General features: G+C 37.6%; 1 non-coding gene across 1 annotated transcript; it reads left to right on the top strand.

The window, feature by feature from the left end:
• Window positions 1-7,066: 7,066 nt before the first annotated feature.
• LOC144321470 (small nucleolar RNA SNORA18) lies at window positions 7,067-7,184 on the top strand. The gene has a single exon (XR_013387127.1). It is a non-coding gene; the product is annotated as a small nucleolar RNA SNORA18 (small nucleolar RNA).
• Window positions 7,185-23,865: the final 16,681 nt, after the last annotated feature.

Raw genomic sequence — 23,865 nt, forward strand, 5'->3', positions numbered from 1 at the left:
TCTCTACTGCGCTATCCACAATGTCCAGCATCCGGTGAAAAATTACAGGGGCAGCCCAGGTGCCTCAGTGGTTTAGCACCGCCTTTAGCCCAGGGCCTGGTTCTGGAGACCAGGGATTGAGTCCCACATTGGGCTCCCTGCATGGAGCCTATTTCTCCCTCTGCCTGTGTCTCTGTCTGTCTCTCTCTCTCTGTGTGTCTGTCATGAATAAATAAATTTTTAAAAATTACAAAACATAGTCATACCTCAGATACTGTAGGTTCAGTTCCAGACCACTGCAAAAAAGGGAATATGCCAATGAAGTGAGTCAAATGAGTTTTTTGGTTTCCTAGTGTGTATAAAAGGTATGGTTACACTATATTATAGTCTACTAAGTGTGCAATAGCATTATGTCTAAAAAATACCTTCATAAAAAAAACCATTGCTAAAAAACTTTATTGCTAAAAAATGCACCTTTTCACTGGTGAAGGGTCTTGCCTCAATATTAATGTTTGTGATGGATCAGAGTGATGATTGCTGAGGTTGGGATGGCTGTGGCAATTTCTTAAAATAAAACAATGAAGTTTGTGAGTTTCCTTCCACAAGTGATTCTCTATAGCACGAGATGCTATTTCATAACATTTTATCCACTGTAGAACTCCTTTCAAAATTGGAATCAATCCCCTCAAATTCTGCTACTTATTTATCAACCGAATTTGTATAATATCCTAAATCTTTTGTTGTCATTTCAGGAGTCTTCACAACATCTTCACTAGGAGTAGATTTCTATCTCAAGAAACTACTTTATTTGCTCATCCATAAGAAGCAACTACTCATCTGTTCAAGTTTTATCATGAGATTGCAACAATGCAGTGACATCTTCAAGCTCTGTTTCTAATTCTAGCTCTCTTTCTATTTCCACCACATTTGCAGGTACTTCCTCCAGTAAAGTCTTAAACCCCTCAACATCATCTGTGAGGGTTGAAATTAACTCCTTCCAAACTCCTTTAAATGTTAATATTTTGACTTCTTCCCATGAATTATGAATGTTCTTCATGGCATCTAAAATAGCAAATCCTTTTTTAAAAGGTTTGCAAATTCAGTTTTCCCAGATGCAGCAGAGGATTCACTGTCTATGGCAGCTATCACCTTACAAAATATATCTCTTAAATAATAAGACCTGAAAGTCAAAATTACTCCTTGATTCATGGGCTACATAATGCATGTATTAGCAAGCATGAAAACAACATTCATCTCATTCTACATCTTCATCAGAGCTCTTGGGTCACCTGAAGCATTATCGATGAGAAGCAGTATTTAGAAAGAGTTGGATTTGTTTATTTGTTTGTTTTTGAGCAGTAGGTCTCAACAGTAGATTTAGAATACCCAGTAAACCATGTTGTAAACAAAGTGTACCCTCCAGGCTTTGTTGTTCCATTTATAGAGCACAGGTAATATAGAGTTAGCATAATTCTTAAGAGCCCTAGGATTTTTGGAATGATAAATGAAACTGGCTTCAACTTAAAATCACTAGCTGAATTACCCTATAATAAGACAGTCAGCCTATTCTTTAAAGCTTATTTGAAGAAATAATAGCTGAAACTTTCCCTAGCCTGGAGACATCCAGGTTCAGTCATCACAGAGAGTTCCAAACAAGGTGAACCCAAGGAAGCCCACACATGACATATAATAGTTAAAATGTCAAAAATTAAAGATAAAGAGAGAATTTTTAAAGCAGCAAAGAGAAGTGATTAGTTGCACATAGGAGAAACCCTATAAGGCTGTCAGCTGATTTTTCAGCAAAAACTTTGCATGGCAGGAGGGAGTAGTATGAAAATATCCAAAGTGCTGAGAGGGGGGGAAAAAAAACCCTATAACCAGGAATACTCTAACTGGCAAAGTTATAATTCAGAATTGAAGGAGAGAAAAACAGTGTCACAGATGACCAAGTTAAGTTTATCTCCACTACCCTGATCTTACAAGAAATGTTAAAGAAAATTCTTTAAGTGGAAAATAAAGGTAATAATTAGAAGTAAGAAAATAATGAAAGGAAAGGAGATTCACAGAATAAAAAGCTGGAATAGGCAACATTATACATCAAACAGGGAGGCAAGGAGTAAAAATGAGGTTCTTTGAAAATGTGTTCAACTTAGACCATCAACTTAACATAGACTGCCATATACTCAGGATGTTATATGTGAACCTCATGGTAACCACAAACCAGAAACCTATAGTAGATACACAATAAACAATTAGAAAGCAAGCACACTACTATAGAAAGTCATCAATTACAAGGAAAGAAAGCAAGAGAAGAAGAAACAAAGAAGAACTACAAAAGCCAATAGAAGATAATTAACACAATGGCAACAAAAACCTACCAATTATTACTTTAAATGTAAATGGTCTAAATATTCCTTTTGAAAGACTAACAAGAGACAAAGTACACTAAATAATAAGGGATCAATCAAACAAGAAAATTTAACAATTATAAATATTTATGCACCCTACATTGGAGCACCTAAGTATATGAAGAAAATCTTAACTGACATAAAAAGAGAAATTGACAATAATACAGGTGGACTTGAGCAGGTGGACTTCCCAGGTGGACTTAATAAATACATATAGAACATTCCATCCAACAACAACAACAACAGGACATTCATTCTTTTGAGGTGCACATGGAACATTCTTAAGGATAGATTACATGTTAGGCCACAAAACAAGTCTCAATGAATTTAAAAAGATGAAAATCATATCAAGCATCTTTTCCAACCACAATGGAATGAAACTAGAAATCAATTACAAAAAAAAAAAAAAAAAAACTGGAAAAACACAAATACGTGGAAGCTAAGGCACACGCTACTAAACAGCCAATGGGTCAATGAAAAAAAATTCAAAGGATATCAAAAAATACACGGAGAATTATGAAAATGAAAACACAATAGTCCAAAATCTTTAAGATGCAGTGAAAGCCACACTAAGACATTTAGAGCAACAAAGGCCTACCTAAAAAAAAAAAAAAAAAAACCACACCAGGAAAAATCTCAAACAATCTAATCTTACACCTAAGTGAACTACAGAAGGGACAAACAAAGCCCAAGGTTAGTAGAAGAAAGGAAGTAATACAGATCAGAGGGAAAATAAATGAAATATAGATTTAAAAAAATAGAAAAGATCAATGAAACCAAGAGCTGTTTTTTTGAAAAAAATTAAACAAAATTGATAAACCCTTAGCCAGTCATCCAAAAAACAAAACAAAACAAAACAAAACAAAACAAAATAGAGAAGACCCAAATAAATAAAATCAGAAATGAAGAAGTACAACCAACATCACAGAAATATAAAGGATTATAATACTACAAAAAATTACATGCCAAATAATTAGACAATTATATGCCAAATAATTAGACAACCTACCAAATGGATAAATTCCTAAGAACATATAATCTTCCAGAACTAAATCAGGAAGAAATGGAAAATCTAAACATATCAATTAGTAGTAATGAAATTGAATCAGTAATGAAAAGCTCCAAGGGGCGTCTGGCTGGTCCAATTGAAGAGCATGAAACGCGTGATCTCAGGGCCATGAGGTCAAGTTCCATGTTGGGTGTAAAGATTACATACTTATACACATACATACAGACATACACACACAAAATTTTTAAAAAACAACAACTCCTAAACAAAAGTCCAGGACCAGATAGATTCACAGGAGAATTATACCAAGTATTCTTTTTTTTTTTATACCAAGTATTCAAAAATAGTTAATAGCTATTCTCCTCAAACTATTCCAAAAAGGAGAAGAGTAAGGAATGCTTCCAAATATGTTCTACGAGTCCCGCATTATCCTGATATCCTGATATCCAAAACCAGACAGACACGACAAACAAAGCAAACTATGGGCCAATATCACTGATGAACATAGATGTAAGAATCCTCAACAAAATATTAGCAAATTAAATTCAACAATACATTAAAAGGATCAATGGGGTGCCTGGGTAGCTCAGTCAGTTAAGAATCTTACTCTTGATCTCAGTTCAGGACTTGATTGCAGGGTCATGAGTTCAAGCCCTGCATGGGCTCCATACCCAGCATGAAGCCTACTTTAAAAAAAAAAAAAAAAAAGGATAATTCACCATAATTAAGTGAGATTTATTCCAGGAATGTAAGAATTGTTCAATATCCACAAATAAATCAAGGTGACATATATTAATAAAACGAAAGATAAAAATCGTATGATCATCTCAATAGATGTGGAAAAGCATTCGACAAACTTCAACATCTTTGTGATTAAAACTCTCCACAATGTGAGAAACTTAAGGGCCACATAGAAAAATTATATAGCTAACATCAGGTTCAATGGTGAAAAATTGAGAGCTTTTCTTCCAAAATCAGAAAGACAAGGATCTCCACTCTTGCCACTTTTGTTCAACATAGTACTGAAAGTCCTAGCTACAGCAATCAGACAAGATATAAAAGGCATCCAAATTGGTAAGGAAGAAGTAAAACTGTCACTATTTGCAGATACCATGATACTATAGAGAGAAAACTCTAAAGAGTCTACCAAAAAGCTATTAGAGCTGATAAATAAATTTAGTTTCAGGCTACAAAATTGATGCACAGAAATCTGTTGTGTTTCTACACACTAAAAACAAAGCAGCAAAAAGAGATTAAGAAAATAATCCCATTTACAACTGCATCAAAAAGAATAAAATACCTAGGAATAAACTTAACCCAGGGGGCCAAAGATCTGTACTCTGAAAACTACAAAACAGTGATGAGAGAAACTGAAGATGACGCAAACACATGGAAAGATATTCTGTGTTCATGGACTAGAAGAACAAATATTGTTAAAATGTAGGGCCATTTTACTGCCCAAAGCAATGTACAGATTCAGTGCAAACCCTTTCAAAATACCAACAGCATTTTTCACAGAACTAGAACAAATAATATTAAAATTACAGGGAACCACAAAAGCTAAAGCAATCTTGAAAAAGATTTTAAGATATACTACAAAATTATAATAACCAAAGCAATACGGTACAGGGACAAAAACAAAACAGATCAGTGGAACAGAATAGAGAACTCAGAGAACTGAGGGCTAGAGAACCCACACTTGTATCATCATTTAACTATGGCAAATAAAGCAAGAATATACAATGCAGAAAAGACAGCCTTTGTAACAAACGATGCTGGGAAAACTGGACAGCTACATGAAAAAGAATGAAACTGGATCACTTTCTTACACTATACACAAAAATAAACCCAAAATAATAATGAAAGACCCAAATATGAAACCTGAAGCCATAAACTCCTAGAAACTACAGGCAGTAATTTCTTGGACATTGGCTTTTGCAACATATTTATGGATCTGTCTTCTCAGGCCAGGGAGACTACACCAAATTAAAAAAAAAAAAAAAAAACTTCACTCAACAAAGAAAACTATCAACAAAATGAAAAAGTAATCTACTGAATGGAGAACATTTTTGCAAATGATATATCCATTAAGGGGTTAATATCCAAAATATATGAAGAACTTCTACAACTCAACACCAAGAAACCCCAAATAATCCAATTAAAAAATGGGCGGAGGATCTTAATAGACATTTTCCCAAAGACATACAGATGGCAATCAGATACATAAATTGCATTTCCCTGATGATTAGCAAGGAGCATATAAACACCACAATGAGAAACCACTTCACACTTGTCACAATGGCTAGTATTGAAAAGGTAAATCACAAATGTTGGTGAGGATATGGAGAAAAAGGAACATCTGTGCACTGTTGGTAGGGATGTGAACTGGCACAACTACTCTAGTAAACAGTACAGGGTTTCCTCAAAAAATTAAAAATAGAAATGCCATATGATCTAGTAATTCCACTACTGTGTATTTATCCAAAGAAAATGAAAACTAATTTAACAAGAACAACAGATGGAGAATTTCAGCAGATAGATGAAAATTTTAAGTCAAATGAAAACTCTAGAAATAAAAACATATCGGATATGAAATATTCCTTTAATGGGTTTATCAGCATACTCAACAAAGCAGAGAAAAGATTTAGTGAATCTGAAAATAGGTAAATAGGTAAATAGAAATTATCCAAACTGAGGCACAAAGAGAAAAAAAGAGAGGGAAAAACACATTCAAGATCTTGTGAAATCATTACAAAAGGAGAAAAGATAAATAATGGGGCAAAATAAATATTTAAAAATAGTTATACATTTTTCAAAATTCATGAACCACAAAACCAAGAAGCTCAGAGAACTCCAAACAGAATTAAACACACACACACATATACACACACCCCCACACACACACATCAAACTGCTGGAAATCAATATTCAAGAGAAAAACTAGACAGCAATCAGGGAATTAAGAAATAATGACCTTGGGCAGCCCCGGTGGCGCAGCGGTTTAGCGCCGCCTGCAGCCTGGGGTGTGATGCTGGAGACCTGGGATCGAGTCCCACATCGGGCTTCCTGCATGGAGCCTGCCTCTCCCTCTGCCTGTGTCTCTGCCTCTCTCTTCACTCTCTCTGAATGAATAAATAAATAAATCTTAAAAAAAAAAAAAAAGAAAAAGAAATAATGACCTTATATAATAAGGAAGAAAGATAGCAAACTTTCTCAGAAAAAAATTGTAAACCTGAAGATAACATAAGTGACAATGTCTTACAGTGCATAAACAACAGCAAAAAAAATAAGTCCACTCGGAATTTTTATGCCCAGAAAAAAATCTTCCAAAAATAATGATTATATAAAAATTTTTTAGACAAAGAGAATGCCTTACCAGCTCTTGTGCATTATGAATGTTAAAGGGTAATTCTTCTGGCAGAAAGATTGAAACTAGATTGAAATTTGGATTCATACAAAGGATTGAAGAGTCCTAAAGATGGTAAAAAGTGGAGATAGATTTTTTTTTAATTTTTGTTTAGGATTTTTGAAACATTATTAGTTGTCTAAAGCATAAGTAGTAACTATGCATTGTGAGTTTAATAATATACAGAGAGGCAAAAAGTAAATCAATAGCACAAAGGATAGAACAGAAGAAATGAGACTATACTATTAGAAGATAAATTATTTGGTTGAGGTCTGTCCCAATGGGGCTTTTTCTATAGACCTATATTGTTGGAAACGTCTCATAGTTTCCTTTTTTCACAGAACTGTGTGTTAGATCCGTCTGAAAGAACTACAAGATATATCTGCTAAAACTCTGTGAAAGACCTAATAGAAACATTTTAAAATCTTAGATATTGGCATATCCCAATAATCTGTATAGTTCTAGAGTGTAATAGTTTAGGGGTGAAAACTATTTGAACTCATTCACATTGAGGATATTTGAAATTGAGAACCAGCCAGATCCATCTACTAACCCTAAACGTGGCCCTGAAGTAAATAAACTGAATCTCAAAGATTACAGAACTGATAGTGACAACTGTGGACTAAATAAAGTTCTTTTTAAAAGAGCTATTTTAAAGATTATAATTCTGACTTTGGAGGAACTACAGTAATTGGCAGTGGAAGGAATCACATGTAAAATTCCTTAAATAAAAATTTGTTGACTTTGGAGTGCCTGGGTGGCTTAAGATATGCTCTCTCTCTCTCTCTCTCTCTCTCTCTCTCTCTCTCTCTCGTGCGCACGCACGCGCTCTCTCTCTCTCTTTCTCTCTCCCTCCCTCCCCCACACACACTAAAATAAATCTTTAAAAAACGTATTCACTTGGCTAAATGTGAAAAGTTAAAGATGTTTATTGTGAATCCAAAGCAAGCACTTAAAGAAAAATACAAGATTACATGTAACTAATAAGCCAATAATAGAGACAGATGGAATTATTTAAAATACCCAACTAATTTGAAAGAACATAGGAAAACAGAATGAAAGCAGAGATAGGATAAGTAGAAAACAACTAGCAAGATGGAGATATAAATCCAACCATAGCAATGATTATATAAAATATAAATAATCTAACACAATTAAAAGGTAGAGATTGTCAGATTGAAAGAAAAAACCATCCACAAGGATGTCACTTTATTTTTTTTTTTTAAGATTTTATTTATTGGGGATCCCTGGGTGGCGCAGCGGTTTGGCGCCTGCCTTTGGCCCAGGGCGCGATCCCGGAGACCCGAATCGAGTCCCACATCGGGCTCCTGGTGCATGGAGCCTGCTTCTCCCTCTGCCTGTGTCTCTGCCTCACTTTCTCTCTCTGTGATTATCACAAATAAAAAAAAAATTTTTTTTAAAAGATTTTATTTATTAATTCATGAGAGACGCAGAGAGAGAGGCAAAAACATAGGCAGAGGGAGAAGCAGGCTCCTCAGAGGGAGCCCCATGTAGGACTCTATCCCCAGACCCAGGACCAAGCCCCGAGCCAAAGGCAGACAGACTCTCAACCACTGAGATACCCAGGCATTCCAAGGTGTCACTTTAAACATAAAGATACAAAAATTAAAAAATAAAAAAATAAACATAAAGATACAGATATATTAAAAATAAAAGAATGGGAAAATATTTACTATGTGAACACTAGTCAAAAAGAAGTTAGAGAGATTATATTAATGTCAAACAAAGATAACTTCAGAATATTTCCAAAGGTAAAGAGAAGCATTTACCTATGGATAAAGGCGCCAATTCATCAAGAAGACCTAATAGTCCTAAATACCTTTGCACCTGATAGAGCAAGTTATGTAACGGACAACTGATAGGACTAAAAGGAAAAAACAGACAAACACACAACTATATATGGAGACTTCAATGTTCTTCTTTTACTATTTGATAGAACAAATACCCCCCCCAAAAATCAGCAATAATACAGTTGACTTGAGCAGCACCTTCAGCTAACTTGACCTAATTGATATTAATAGAATACTCCACCCAGAAGTAGAATAAGCATTTTTTTTCAAGTGAGCATCAAACACTCATCTGCATAGACAATATAGTGGGCCGTAAAACAAATATTAACAAATTTAAAAGGACTGAAACCATACAAAGTAGGTTGTCTGAACAGACTGGAACTAAACAAGAAATCAGTAACACAAAGATTTTCAGAAGGTCCCCAAAGATTTGGAAACTAAACAATCCACTCCTAGATAACCCTTGAGCCAAAGGAGAAATGGCAAGAGAAATTAGTACATATTTTGCATGGAATGAAAATACAACATATCAAAATGTGTTGAATGCAGCTAAAGCAGTACTTGGAGTGAAATTTTATAACCTTAAATGCTTCTAGTTAAAAAAGAATAAAAGTCTTAATAATTAAAGTTTCTATATTAAAAACCTGGAAAAGAGCAAGTTTTATCTGAATATGCAGAAAGAAACAAATGATAAAATAGAAACCAGTTAAATAGAAAAGAGAAAAATACAGAACATACATGAAACTAAAAGCTTCAGAGGCATATTCAAATTTTCTTTGAAAATTTCAATAAAATGTAAAAACCTTTAGCCACACTGATCTAGAAGAAGGCAGACATGAATTATTTATATTGAGAATGAATGAAAAGTCACTACAGATGTCAAAGATATTAAAAGGATAGTAAGGAAAAACCAGGAATGTAAGGCTAATAATTTGATAACTTAGATAAAATGGGTGATTTAAAAGGCATTCAACTACAAAAGCTCGCTTAAAAACAATATATGACTTGAGTAGTCCGGTATTTATTAAAGAAATTGGAGGCCTAGTTTTAAAAGTCCCCACAAAGAAAACTTCATGCTCAGATAATTTCACTGATAAATTCTACTGGACACTTAAGGGGGGAAAAAAATACCAGTTCTACTCAATCTCTTCCCAATTCATTTATGAGGCCAGCGTTACCCTGACAACAAAACCAGACAAAACAATGAAGAAAAATAAATTTGAAAAGTCTTCAACAAAATATTAGCAAGTTGAATCCATCACTATGAAGGAATAACACATCATGACCAAGTAAGGTCAAAGCAAAATTTGTTCTACATTTGAAAATCAAGCAGTGCAATCCACCACTAAGGAGGGAAAAAAGAAAAAGCCCATGAGGATCTCAATAGATGCAGAAGATAACATTTGACTACATTCAACATCCATTTGTGATAAACATTCTCAGCAAATGAGTATAAATGGCATCCCTAAAACTGGTAACAAATGCATATGAAAACCTATAGTTACCATCATACTCTGTGGTGAAAGACTAAATGCTTTCCCCTATCAGATTGAGTCTGTTCTCACTGCTTTCATTCAACAACCATTAAGGACCTCAGTAGAGCAATAATTTGATAAGGAAAAAGGCACCTGCGTGGCCAGGGACCAAGCCCCAGGCCAGGCTCTCTGCTAAGCAGAGAGCCTGCTTCTCCCTCTCCCTCTGACTGCTCCTCTGCCTACTTGTGCTCTCTCTGTCAAATAAATAAATAAAATCTTTTGTAAAAAATGGAGTCAGGAGAGAGGAAGGAAAACTGACAAATTCATTCTACTAGGACTGCATCACCCTGATACCAAAACCAGATAAAGACACCACAAAAAAAGAGAACTACAAGCAAACATCTCTGGTGAACACGGTGCAAAAAACCTCAACAAATGAAATCCAACAATACATTAAAACTATCATTCACCAGCCATCATATGGGACTTGCAGGTGTGGCTCAGTATTTGCAAAATCAATGCGATACATCACATCAATAAGAGAAAAGATAAAAACCATATAATCATTTTTAATAGATGCAGAAAAAGCATTTGACAAAGTGCAGCATCCATTCCTGATAATAACCCTCAACAAAGTAGGTTTAGAGAGAGCACACCTCAACATAATAAAGGTCTGATGTGAAAAACCTACAGCTAATATCATACTCAATGGTGAAAAACTAAGAGCTGTTCCCCTAAGATCAGGAATGCCAAGGAGGTCCACATTCACCACTTTTATTCAATACAGGTCTAGAAGTCCCAGCCACAGCAATCAGACAACAAAAAGAAATCAAAGGCATCCAAAATGGTAAGGAAGAAGAGGAAAACTTTCACTCTTTGCAGATGACATGATACTATATATAGAAAACCCTAAAGATGCTAACAAAAAACTACTAGAAATGATAAACAAATTCAGTAAGGTCACAGGATACAAAATCCATGTACAGAAATCTATTGCCTTTCTAACATGCAAATACTGAAGCAACAGAGAGAAATTAAGAAAGCAATCCCATTTGCAATTGCACCAAAAGAATAAAATACCTAGGAATAAATTGAACCCAGGAGGCCAAAGACCTATACTCAGAAAACTATAAAACATTGATGAAAGAAATTAAAGATGACACAAATGCATGGAAAGATATTCCAAGCACAGGAATTGGAAAAACAAATATTATAGAAATGTTTGTATGACCCAAAGCAATCTACACATTTAACACAATCCCTATCAAAACAGGGATTTAAAAAAAAAAACAAGGATTTTTCACATAATGAGAATATTCCTAAAATTTGTGTGAAACCAAAAACAGACCCTGAGTAGCCAAAACAATCTTGAGAAAGAAAAAGCTGGAAGTATCACAATTCCAGATTTCAAGTTATACAACAAAGCTGCTGTAGTCAGAACAGTACAGTACTGACACATAAATAGACACATTGATCAGCCCAACAGGATAAAAAGCCCAGAAACAAAACCATGATTATATGATCAACTGGTATTCAACAAGAATATGCCATGGGCAAAACACAGTCTCTTCAACAAATGGTTATGGGAAAACTGGACAGCTACATGCAAAAGAATGAAACTGGACCACTTTCTTTTACCGTACACAAAAATAAACTCAAAATGTGTTAAAGACCTAAATGTGAGACATGAAACCACAAAAATCCTAGAAGAGGGCAAGGCAATAATTTCTCTAACATTGGCCATAGCAACATTTTTCTAGATATATCTCCTGAAGCAAGGGAAAGAAAAGCAAAAATAGAATACTGGGACTACATCAAAATAAAAAGCTACTGCATAGCAAAGGAAACAGTCAATAAAACTAAAAGGCAACCTTTGGAATGGTAGAAGCTATCTGCAAATAACATATCCTAAAAAGGGTTAGTGTTTAAATCTATAAAGTAGCTATCAAATTCAACACCCAAAAAACAAAATCATCCAATTATAAAATGGGCAGAAGACATGAACAGACATCTTTCCGAAGAAGACATACAGATGGCCAACATACACATGCAAAGATGCTCAATATCACCTATCAGGGAAATGTAAATCAAAACTACAATGAGATACCCTCTCACTCGTCAGAATGGCTTAAACCAAATCCACAAGAAACACTAAGTGTTGGTGGGGAGGTGGAGAAATGGGAACCACCATGTGCTGCTGGTGGGAATGCAAGCTGGTGCAGCCACTGTGGAAAATAGTATGAAGAGTCCTCAAAAGCGTTAAAAATAGAACTACCCGATGATCCAGCAATTGCACTACTAGATATTTATCCAAAAAATACAAAAACACAAATTCAGAGGGATACTAATCACCCCTATGTTTATTGCAACATTATTTCCAATAACCAAATTTTGAAATCTTGCCACTTGCAACCACATGGATGGAGCTAAAGAGTATTATGATAAGTCAAGTAAGTCAGTCAAAGAAAGATAAATCCGTTGTGATTTCACTCATATGTGGAATTTAAGAAACAAACAAATATCAAGATAAAAAGAGAGACAAACTAAGAAACAGACTCTTAACTATAGAGAGCAAACTGACGGCTACCAGAGGGGAGATGGGTGAGGGGATGGGTGAAATAGGTGATGGGGACTATGATGAGCGCTGAGTAATATATAGAATTGTTCAATCACTATTTTGTTCATCCATAACTAATATAATATTGAACATGAGCTACACTGGAATTAAGATTTAAAAACTTAATTTAAAAATAATTTAAAGGAGGAGTGAAGATGGTGGAGGAGTAGGGGACCCTAAGTTCCCTGATCCCTGGAATTCAGCTAGCTAGACAGTTAGCAAATCATTCTGAACACCAGCAAAATCTATCAGAGATCTGAGAAAAGAAATGCTGCTATCCTACAAATAGAAAAGTGACAGCTTTTAGGAGGGTAGGAGGTGTGGAGGCATGAATGTAGGGTGTTATATTATCGGGGTGCTGCGAGGGGAGGGGGCCCTCTTAAGGAGGCTACTGCGGATTACTATGTTCAGGGGAGCACAAAATGGGAACTTTTCGAAGTCGGCTACCGCAGGGGGCGCCCCGGCCTCGCGGGCCTCGGGTGGTGAAGCAGGGCCGGCGCAGGTGGGACGGCGCGGCCTCAGGCTCCCCAGGGTCAGAAGAACTTTGCCTCCATCCCCAGGCAGCAAAGTTCCCAGGCATCAGAGCGGGAAGCCGACCAAAGGCGCAGTCTGCGCGCCAGCTTTCTGCTCTCCGTTGCCATAAGCGGTGAACTGCGGCACCAGCGCACCGCCGCTCTCCTGGCGGGGCCCCCCAAAAGGCAGAAGCGTGGCGAGGACCAGCCCCCCCCCCCCCCCCCCCCCCCGAGGAGCAGTGCAGGTGCATGCCGCAAGAGTCCCTGAAGTTTGGAGAATGGAACCTGCGTCAAGTGCCTGAAATAAAAAACCCGCAGAGTTTGGACAGAAACCAGGGAGACACAAGGGTGACTGACTGCCTTCCTGTGAGGGCTCCCCGAAGAGTGAGGGGCCGGACCTTTCAGCTCCAGGGCTAAGGAGTCCGGCGCTGCCGTTTTCATCCCTCGCATCAGTGCTGGAAGGAGCAAAACAGCGCCACCTAGTGCGAGCCCGAGCCACTTACACTGAGCCCAGCCCCCTGGCCAGCGGAGCACGATTCCACCGGAGCAAGGACACCTGAGAATCAGGGCAGCAGGCCTCTCACCCCAAAAGGCCAGCAGGAACAACCGGCTAATACCAAGTTTAACCATCAGAGAGAACTGCAAAACTTCAGCTCTTGGGGAAAACAGTATATAGCATTTGCAGTCTATTATTCTTTAGTCCTTCAGGGTTGTTGTGGGTTTTTTTTTTTTTTTAGTTATATTCTTATTTTTCCAATTCTTTTTTAAATTTTCTGGTTATTTATTTACTTTATTGTTTCCTTGCATTGTATTTTATTTTTGTATATATATGTCTTTTTTAAAAAAGATTTATTTATTTATTCATGAGAGACACAGAGAGAGAGAGGCAGAGACATAAGCAGAGGGGGAAGCAGGCTTCTCGCAGGGAGCACGATGTGAGACTCGATCCCAGGGAATCCAGGATCATATCCTGAGCCAAAGGCAGACATTCAACCGCTGAGCCACCCAGGCACCCCTATATATAAGTCTTTCTTTCCTATATTGGCATCTTTTTTTTTTTTTTTAAGATTTATTTATTTATTCATGAGAGACACAGAGAGAGAGGCAAAGACATAGGCAGAGGGAGCCTCCCCTCAGGGAGTCTGCTGTGGGACTCAATCCCAGGACCCCGGGATCATGACCTAAGCCACCCAGGTGCCCCTGGAATCTAGTTTTTTTTAACAAACAGATCAAAATATATCCAGGATCTAGTTTATTGTTTTGTTCTATTTTACTTCTTCTTTGATTTTTTTCTTGTTTTGTTTCTGTTTTCTTCTAGTTAGTTTAGTTTGTTTGTTTTTATGGCATTGTTTTGTTCTTTTCTCTATCTTTCTTCTATTCTCTTCTGGGCATAATGCTAAGACAGAGAAACTCACCCCAAGAGAAAGAACAGGAGGAAGTACTCCCTGCCAGGGATTTAATCAAATATGGATACAAGTGAGGTGTCAAAAGTAGAATTCAAAATGATTATGAAGATACTAGCTGGGCTTGAGAAAAGCATAGAAGACACTAGAGAATCCCTAACTATAGAAATAAAAGAACTAAAATCTAATCAGGCCAAAATTAAAAATGCTATTACTGAGATGCAGTAAAAAAATGGAAGCTCTAACAGCTAGGATAAATAAGAGAGGGAGTCAGTGATAAGGAAGATAAAATGATGGAAAATAAGAAAGCTGAGAAAAAAAGAGAAAAACAACCACTGGAATATGAAGGGAGACTTCAGAAATCAGTGATACCATAAAGCAAATTAATATGAATGGCAGGAGTCCCAGAAAGTGAAGAGAGAGAGGCAGAAGGTTTTTTTTGAACAAATTATAGCTGAGAACTTCCCTAATCTGGGGAAGGAAACAGGTATTTTAGACCTAAAGACACCTCCCAATTGAAAGTGAGGGAGTAGAGAACCGTTTATCAAAAGAAAGCTGAAGTAGCAATCCTTATATCAGACAAAAAGGATTTTAAACTGAAGGCTGTAATAAAAGATGAAGAAGGACACTATATTATAAAAGGGTCTATCTAACAAGATCTAACATTGTAGATATTTATGCCCCTAACTTGGGAGCAGATAATTATATAAACCAATTAATAACAAAATTTAAAAACATATTAATAATAATACAATAACAGCAGGGGACTTCAACACCCCACTCACAGCAATGAACAGATAATCTAAGCAGAAGATTAACAAGGAAACAAGGGCTTTGAATGACACACTGGGTCAAATGGACTTCACAGATATATTCAGATCATTTCATCCTAAAGCAATAGAATACACATTCTTCTCGAGTACACATGAAGCATTTAGCAGAATAGACCACATACTGGGTCACAAATCAGATCCCAACTGGTACCAAAAAACTGGAATAATTTCCTGCATATTTTAAGACCATAATGCTTGATTTGTTTGTTTGCTTGTTTTCTCTAAAACAAGGTTTTATTTTATTTTAAAACCTATTTTGGGGGGCACCTAGGTGGCTTAGTGGTTGAGTGTCTTTAGTTCAGGTCATGATTCTGGGGTCCTGAGATTGAGTCCCACATCAGGCTCCTCATAGGGAGTCTGCTTCTCCCTCTGCCTATGTCTCTGACTTGCTCTGTGTCTTTCATGAATAAATTAAATCTTTAAAAAATAAAAATAAAAAAGAAACTTATTTTTGTTATAACATTTTCTTTTTTATTTTAATTGCATTAATTAACATATTATTAGTTTCAGAGGTAGAGGTCAGTGATTTATCAATCTTATATAATACCCAGTGCTCATTGCATCATATACCCTCCTTAATGTCCATCACCCAGTTACCCCATCTCCCCTCTAGCAACCCTCAGTTTGTTTCCTATGATTAAAAGTCTCTTATGGTTTGTATCCCTCTCTGATTTTGTCTCATTTTATTTTTTCCTCTTTCTCTGTAATCCTGTTTTGGTTTTTAAATTTCACATATGAGTGAGATAATATGGTAATTGTCTTTCTCAGACTGACTTAATTCACTTAGCATAATACCCTCTAGTTCCATCCATGTCATTGCAAGTGGCAAGATTTCATTTTTTTTGATGACTGAGTAGTGTTCCACTACATACACCCACACATACACACACCCCACATCTTCTTTATCCATTCATCTGTCAGTGGACACCTGGGCTCTTTCCATAGTCTGTCTATTGTGGACATTGCTGCTATAAACATTGGGATGCAGGTGCCCCTTCAGATAATTACATTTGTATCTTTGGGATAAATCCCTAGTAGTGGAGTTGCTGGGTCATAGGGTAGCTCTATTTTCAACTTCTTTTTTGGAGAGTTTATTTATTTGAGAAAGAGAGGGAGATTACAAGCAGGGGAGAGGGACAGAGTTCCCTCCTACTGAGCAGGGAACCCAATGTAGGACATGATCCCAGGACTCTGAGATCATGACCTGAGCTGAAAGCAGACATTTAACCAACTAAGCCACCCAGGTGCTCTATTTTCAACATTCTGAGGAAACTCCATACTGTTTTTTCAGAGTGGCTGCATTTCCACCAACAGTGCAAGAGGGTTCATCTTTTCTCCAATCCTCACCAGCATCTATTGTTTCCTGACTTGTTCATTTTAGCCATTCTGAGTGGTGTGAGATAGTATCTCATTGTGGTTCTGTTTGTATTTCCCTGATGCCAAGTGATTTTGAGTGATCACAATGCTTTAAAACTTGAACTCAATCACAAGAGAAAATTTGGAAGGAACACAAGTACATGGAAGTTAAAAAGCATCCTACTAAAGAATAAGTCAACCAGGAAATTAAAGAAGAATTTTAAAAAATAAGTGGAAGCAAATGAAAATGAAAACGAAAACATAATAGTTCAGAACCTTTGGATGCAACAAAGGAGGTCCTAAGAGAGAAGTATATAGCAATACAGGCCTTTCTCAAGAAACAAGAAAAGCTAAAAAACACAAGCTAACCTTACACCTAAAGGATCTGGAAAGATAACAGCAAATAAAACCTAAATCTAGCAGGAGAAGAGAAATAATAAAGATTAGAGGAGACATCAATGGTAAAGAAATCAACAAAAACAGAACAGATCTACAAAACTAGGAGCTGATTCTTTGAAAGAATTAATAAGTTCAAAAAACCTCTAGCCAGACTTATCAAAAAGAAAAGAGAAAGGACCTAAATAAAGTCACGAATGAAAGAGGAGAGATCACAACCAACACTGAAAGAATACAAGCAATTATAAGAGAATATTACGGGCAATTATATGCCAACAAATTAGGCAATCTGGAAGAAAGGGAAGCATTCTTAGAATCATATAAAATACAAAATTGAAACAGGAAGAAACAGAAAACCTAAACAGACCCATAACCAGCAAAGAAATTCAATCGGTAATCAAAAATCTCCCAACAAACAAGAATACAGGGCCAGATGGCCTCCCAGTGGAATTTTATCAAGCATTTAAAGAAGAATTGATACTTATTCTTCTAAAGCCATTCAAAAAATAGAAATAGAAAGAAAATTTCCAAGCTCATTCTATGAAGCCAGTATTGCCCTGATCCCAAAACTAAAGACCCCACTAAGAAGGAGAATTACAGACCAATATACCTAATGAACATAGATGTAAAAATTCTCACCAGGATACTAGCTAATAGGATCCAACAGTACATGAATAGGATTATTCACCACAACCAAATGGGATTTATTCCTGGGTTGTAAGGGTGATTCAGCATTCACAAATCAATCAATGTGATACACCACATTAATAAAAGAAAGGACAAGAAACCATACAATCCTCTCAATAGAGGCAGAAAAAGCATTCTACAAAATACAGCATTCTTTCTTGATAAAAACTCTCTGTAGTGTAGGGATAGATGAAACATACCTCAATATCATAAAAGCCATATATGAAAAATCCACAGTGAATATAAACCTCAATGGGAAAAAACTGAGAGCTTTTCCCCTAAGGTAAGGAACATGACAGGGATGCCCACTCTCTCCTCTGTTGTTCAATGTAGTACTAGAAGTCCTAGCCTCAGCATTCAGACAACAAAAAGAAAATAAAAGCCATCCAAATTGGCAAAGAAGAAGTCAAACTTTCATTCTTCACAGATGACATGTTACTCTATATAGAAAACCAGAAAGACTCCACTCAAAAACTTCTAGAATGGAAAAAAGAAATTCAGCAAAGTGGCAGGATATAAAATCAATGCACTGAAGTCAGCTGCATTTCTACACACTAACAATGAGGTAGAAGAAAGAAAACCAAGGAATCGATCCCATTTACAATTGCACCAAAAATCATAAGATACCTAGGAACAAACCTAACCAAAGAGGCAAAAGGATCTGTATTCTGAAAACTATAGAACACTTAAGAAAGAAATTGAGAGAGGTACAAAGAAATGGGAAAATGTTACATGCTCATGGTTTGGAAGAACAAATATTGCTATAAAGTCTATGCTACCTAGAGCAATCTATACATTCAATGCAATCCCTCTCAAAATACCATCGACATTTTTCACAGAGATGGAACAAATAATCTTAAAATTTGAATAGAATCAGAAAATACTCCAAATAGCCAAAGGAATGTTGAAAAAGAAAACCAAAGCTAGAGACATCACAATTCCGGACTTCAAGCTGTATTACAAAGCTGTAATCATCAAGACAGTATGGTATTGGCACAAAAACAGACACATAGATCAATGGAACAGAATAGAGAACCCAGAAATGGACCCTCAACTCTATGATCAACTAATCTTTGATGAAGCAGGAAAGAGTATCCAATATAAAAAAGTCTCTTCAACAAATGGTGTTGGGAAAACTGAACAGTCACTTGTAGAAGAATGAAACTGGACCACTTTCTTATACCTTACACAAAAATAAACTCAAATAGGATGAAATCCCTAAATGTGAGACAAGAATCCATCAAAATCCTAGAGAAGAACACAGGCAGAAACCTCTGTGACCTCGGCTGCAGCAACTACTTGCTACACACATCTTCAAAAGCAAGGGAAACAAAGGCAAAAATGAACCACTGGGACTTCATCAAGATAAAAAGCTTTAGCAAAGCAAGGGAAGCAGTCAACAAAATAAAAGGCAACCGATAGAAGAGGAGAAGATATTTGTAAATGCCTTATCAGATAACAGCTACTATCTAAAATCTACAAAAAAACTTCTCAAACTTAATGTCCGAAAAATCCAGTTAAGAAATGGACATGGATAGACACTTTTCCAAAGAAGACATCCAGATGGCTAATAGACACATGAAAAAAATACTCAACATCACTCCTCATCAGGGAAATACAAATCAAAACCAAAGCAAGATGTCACCTCACACCAGTCAGAATAGCTAAAATGAACAAGTCAGGAAATGACAGATGTTGGTGAAGATGCAGAGAAAGGGGAACCCACTTACACTGTTGATTGGAATGCAAGCTGGTGCAGCCACTCTGGGAAACAGTATGGAGGTTCCTCAAAAACTGAAAAATAGAGCTACTCTACAGCCCGGCAATTGCACTACTAGGTATTTATCCAAAGGATACAAACAGTGATTCGAAGGGGCACATGCACCCCAATGAAAAGAGCCCAGATGCCCATCCATTATCCAGATGAATGGATAAACAAGAAGTGGTATATATATACACACACACACAATGGAATTTTATTCAGCCATCAAAAACAATGAAATCTTGCCATTTACAACAACGTGGAGGGAACTAGAGGGTATTATGCTAAGTGAAATCAGTCAGAGAAAGATAAATACCATATGATTACACTCATATGTGGAATTTAATAAACAAAACAGATGAATACAGGGGAAGGGAAGGAAAAATAAGACAAAAACAGAGAGGGATACAGAGCATAAGAGACTCTTAACTATAGGAAACAAACTGAGGATTGCTAGAGGGGTAAGGGGTATCTGGGTGATGGGCATTAGGGAAGGCGTTTGATGAATGAGCACTGGATGTTGTATGAAACTAATGAATCACTAAGTTCTACTTCTGAAACTATTACACTCTATGTTAATTAAAATTAATTTAAATTAAAAAATGTTTAAATAATAATATTAAATTTAAAAACATGCAGTCAGGAGGCCAGATGGGGGAGTTCTCATGTCCTACCACTCCATGGCCTCAATTGCAGTCCCTAATAAGAAGGAAGACTTTCTCCTTGCCCAGCAACAACCTCAGCTACTTAAAAAATTACCACAATTCAGCCAATAAGAAACTGTCCCCACTCTGAACTCTCACTTTTCTCCAATGGACTTTTATTCAAAAAGCCCCTCTCAACTTCCCCCTCTTCTCTATAAAGTATCATTCTTTTCATATGATCTCCAGACTTGCCTGTGGTTTGCCAGAGTTTGCATGCCCTGAGTTGCAATTCCTCTGTTATTCCAGAATGAACCCATTTTGTTGGTAAAATAACTGAGTGCTTTACTTTTAAGGTCAACATTGACCATGAACCATTGGAAACTGAAATTTTCTAACAGTATAATTTATAAGCACATTATAAAACATGAGAAATCACAAGCACCAGAAGATACCACTACAGATCTGCTAAAATGAGTACAATTAAAATGACTGACAATACCAAATGCTTTTGAGGATGCCAAGCAACTGGAACATTCATACTTTGATTATAACCTTGTACGTTTCCATCAGCACTTTGGAAAACAATTTAGTGGTTTCTTATGAAGTTTAACATATATTTACCATATGACCCAATGAACTCATTCCTATGTATTTACCTAAGAAAAACTTATATCCATAGAAGGACTTTATGCACAATAGTCAAAACAGTTTTATGACAACTTTCCAGTCAAAAACTGGGAGCCAAATGTCTATCAACTGGTAAATTGCTAAGCAAATTGTGATGTAATCAAATAGTATCAGATTATTCAACAATAAAAAGGAATGAACTGATACCCATAAAAATAGGGATTAACCTCAAAAGCATTATGCTAAATGGAAAAAAAAAAAGAGACAAAAGCCTCATATTGTAGGATCCATTTATGGAAAGGCAGAACCCCAAAGACAAAAAGTCAAATCCCTGAGGTGGGGATCCCTGGGTGGCTCAGCGGTTTAGCACCGCCGTCGGCCCAGGGCGTGATCCCGGAGTCGCAGGATCGAGTCCCACGTAGGGCTCCCGGCATGGAGCCTGCTTCTCTCTCTGCCTGTGTCTCTGCCTCTCTCTCTCTCTCTCTCTCTCTGTCTGTGCCTCTCATGAATAAATAAATAAATAAAATCTTTAAAAAAAGAAAGTCAAATTAGATTGGGGCTGGAAGTAAGGAGAGGAATTGACAAAGGGGCACAAGAGAATTTGGGGGTTGGCGGAACAGTCTGAAAAATGTCCATTACACCTCCCACATCATGACACTGATGAGGAATTCTAGGCGAATGCCCAGATAAAATCTGAACTCCACTTGTATAGGACCCTGACCTCACTGACTTCCCTTGCCCCACCACCTGACTGGCTGTCCTCACTCATGAATTACCACTGCCCCTTTCAAGTCCTTCTTTTTCTTGACTTTGGGACTCAGGTATCCTTGAAATGTTCTCCTCCCTCATTTCCACCTGAGGGGCTTTTCTATTCAATTTGACAAAGCCCACTTCAGGGAAACCTTGCCCAAAGCTATGTCGACACAAACCACGCCCTCTCTACCTTCTGCTCTGTGATGGCACTTGGTAGATCCTAAATTAATGCTTGGTGCATGAAAATTGTCCTCCAAAATCACAGAAGAGAAAGATGTACTTTAAAAATAAAAGCATTAGGGGATCCCTGGGTGGCTCAGTGGTTTAGCGCCTGCCTTTGGCCCAGGGCGCGATCCTAGAGTCCCGGGATCGAGTCCCACGTCAGGCTCCTGGCATGGAGCCTGCCTCTCCCTCCTCCTGTGTCTCTGCCTCTCTCTCTCTATGTCTATCATAAATAATAAATAAATAAATATTTTTTAAAAATAAATAAAAATAAAAGCATTAAAATTCATATAAGCAAAAGTAAGATTTTCACGTTTTCCAGAAAGTCCATACCAACAGAGGGAGCTTTGGCCCAATATTCTCACTCCTCATTGTGTCCTCAAGATTCTCGCTGAACAAATGAGTCAAGTTAAGACATATCTGAAAATTCTCACCAAAGCCAAGAGACATAGAGAAATGAAACGTCCTCAAGATCCCAAAGGGGGCACAAGAGCAGGTCCAGTCTCAGCCTGGAGCTGAGATGAGAATGTGGCATGGAGTTGAAATTTGTTGTGAAACGCTTCTTACTGATGATGGTACTTGTGCCAGGTGCAAAGTCACTGATGGGGCAATTCCATTTCACCTGGTCCTCAAGTCAGCCTTGTATTCATCTCTGTGTCTGGACATTCTTCCTTCTACAAAGACTTCACAATAATTTCTTCTGCCCTCCTTGTTTAAGATGGCAGGGTGCCCTCTGCTCTCTTTCATCTTTGCTTTTCCCTCTACAGAAGCTTTCTGAGAACATAAGGTTTTGAATCTATTTGCGGATTTTTTAAAATTTTGATTCCATTTTTTTCAAGGCCTCTTGAAGTCTGTAAGGAAGGCCTTGACTCCCCCAACACATAGTCTATGTTGCCCTCTTTCCGGGTGGGCTTCAGTTATACTAACTTTGATGAACCCGCGGAATGCTAGTGGAAGCTGATGGCCAAGAGGCAGTAAGAAAAAGCAGCTCTCAAAGTGCAAGTGTTCGGCCCAGGGTGCATGAGGTCTTGGTAGGCATCCAGAGAGGCCCCGGATACCGGGTTGGAGCTGGAGGAGCTGCTAGAACCGTCCCGCTACACCTCAGCCCATCTCCAACACAGGGAGCCACGGCTGCCCCACCAGTCTCTCCACCTCCTAGGGCCTGACAAGAGCTCCTGAGCAAGAGAGAGGATCCAGCGTACCCAGCACCCCACAACCATTCTTAAGAACTTTCAGAGCAGAAAGGGTTGTGGTTTTTTGTTTTCTCCCCCCATAAGGGAGAAAGGAAAGTCATTAGCAAAGGAAAATCCCAAGAGATATCACTGCTTTCCCAAACAACCTCTCTAGGCTTGGGAACACGTACCGTACCCATTCTGTACCCAGGGAGAAAAACTTTTTATAACCTTACAAAAAAGTTACATAAACAACACTATCCCCTTTGTTAGTTTCTCTTTTTTTAAGGATTGTTTTGAAAATAGATAATTTTACTGATCCAGGAGCCAAGAACTGTTGCTCTGTCTTGAGGAGCTGTGGGATGCCCCTCCTGGCAGGCCTGTTTGTTTGCCTACGATTATGCATGTTGGCTGCGGGCGGAGAGCGGCGCTGCGCTCAGGGTGGGCAGAACCGCACCTGCGGCTGGTTGGGCCCGACTGCCCCTCGCCCGCCTGCTCCCTCGCCCCTCGCTCGGATTTCCTCAAATCAAAGCTCTCCCTTACTGAGGGTACAAAGGCGTGGGGGGGGGGGGGGGAGTGGAGGGCTGAGGACATCTTCACGGGCAAGCTGGCCAAATAAATGATCCACAGAAAAGGAACATACACTTAGTGTCAAGAGGCAAGCAGGCCCGGGGCAAGCGAAGCAAAAAGACGATCTGCCAGGGAAAACCTATCCCGCTAGAACTAATAGTCTTAAGGCTTTTACTTCCAGTAAAAGGAGACAGCAAAGCCAGACGTGAGCAAAGCTCCAAGG

This window comes from Canis aureus, chromosome 9, assembly GCF_053574225.1.
Source record: "Canis aureus isolate CA01 chromosome 9, VMU_Caureus_v.1.0, whole genome shotgun sequence".
NCBI lineage: Eukaryota > Metazoa > Chordata > Mammalia > Carnivora > Canidae > Canis > Canis aureus.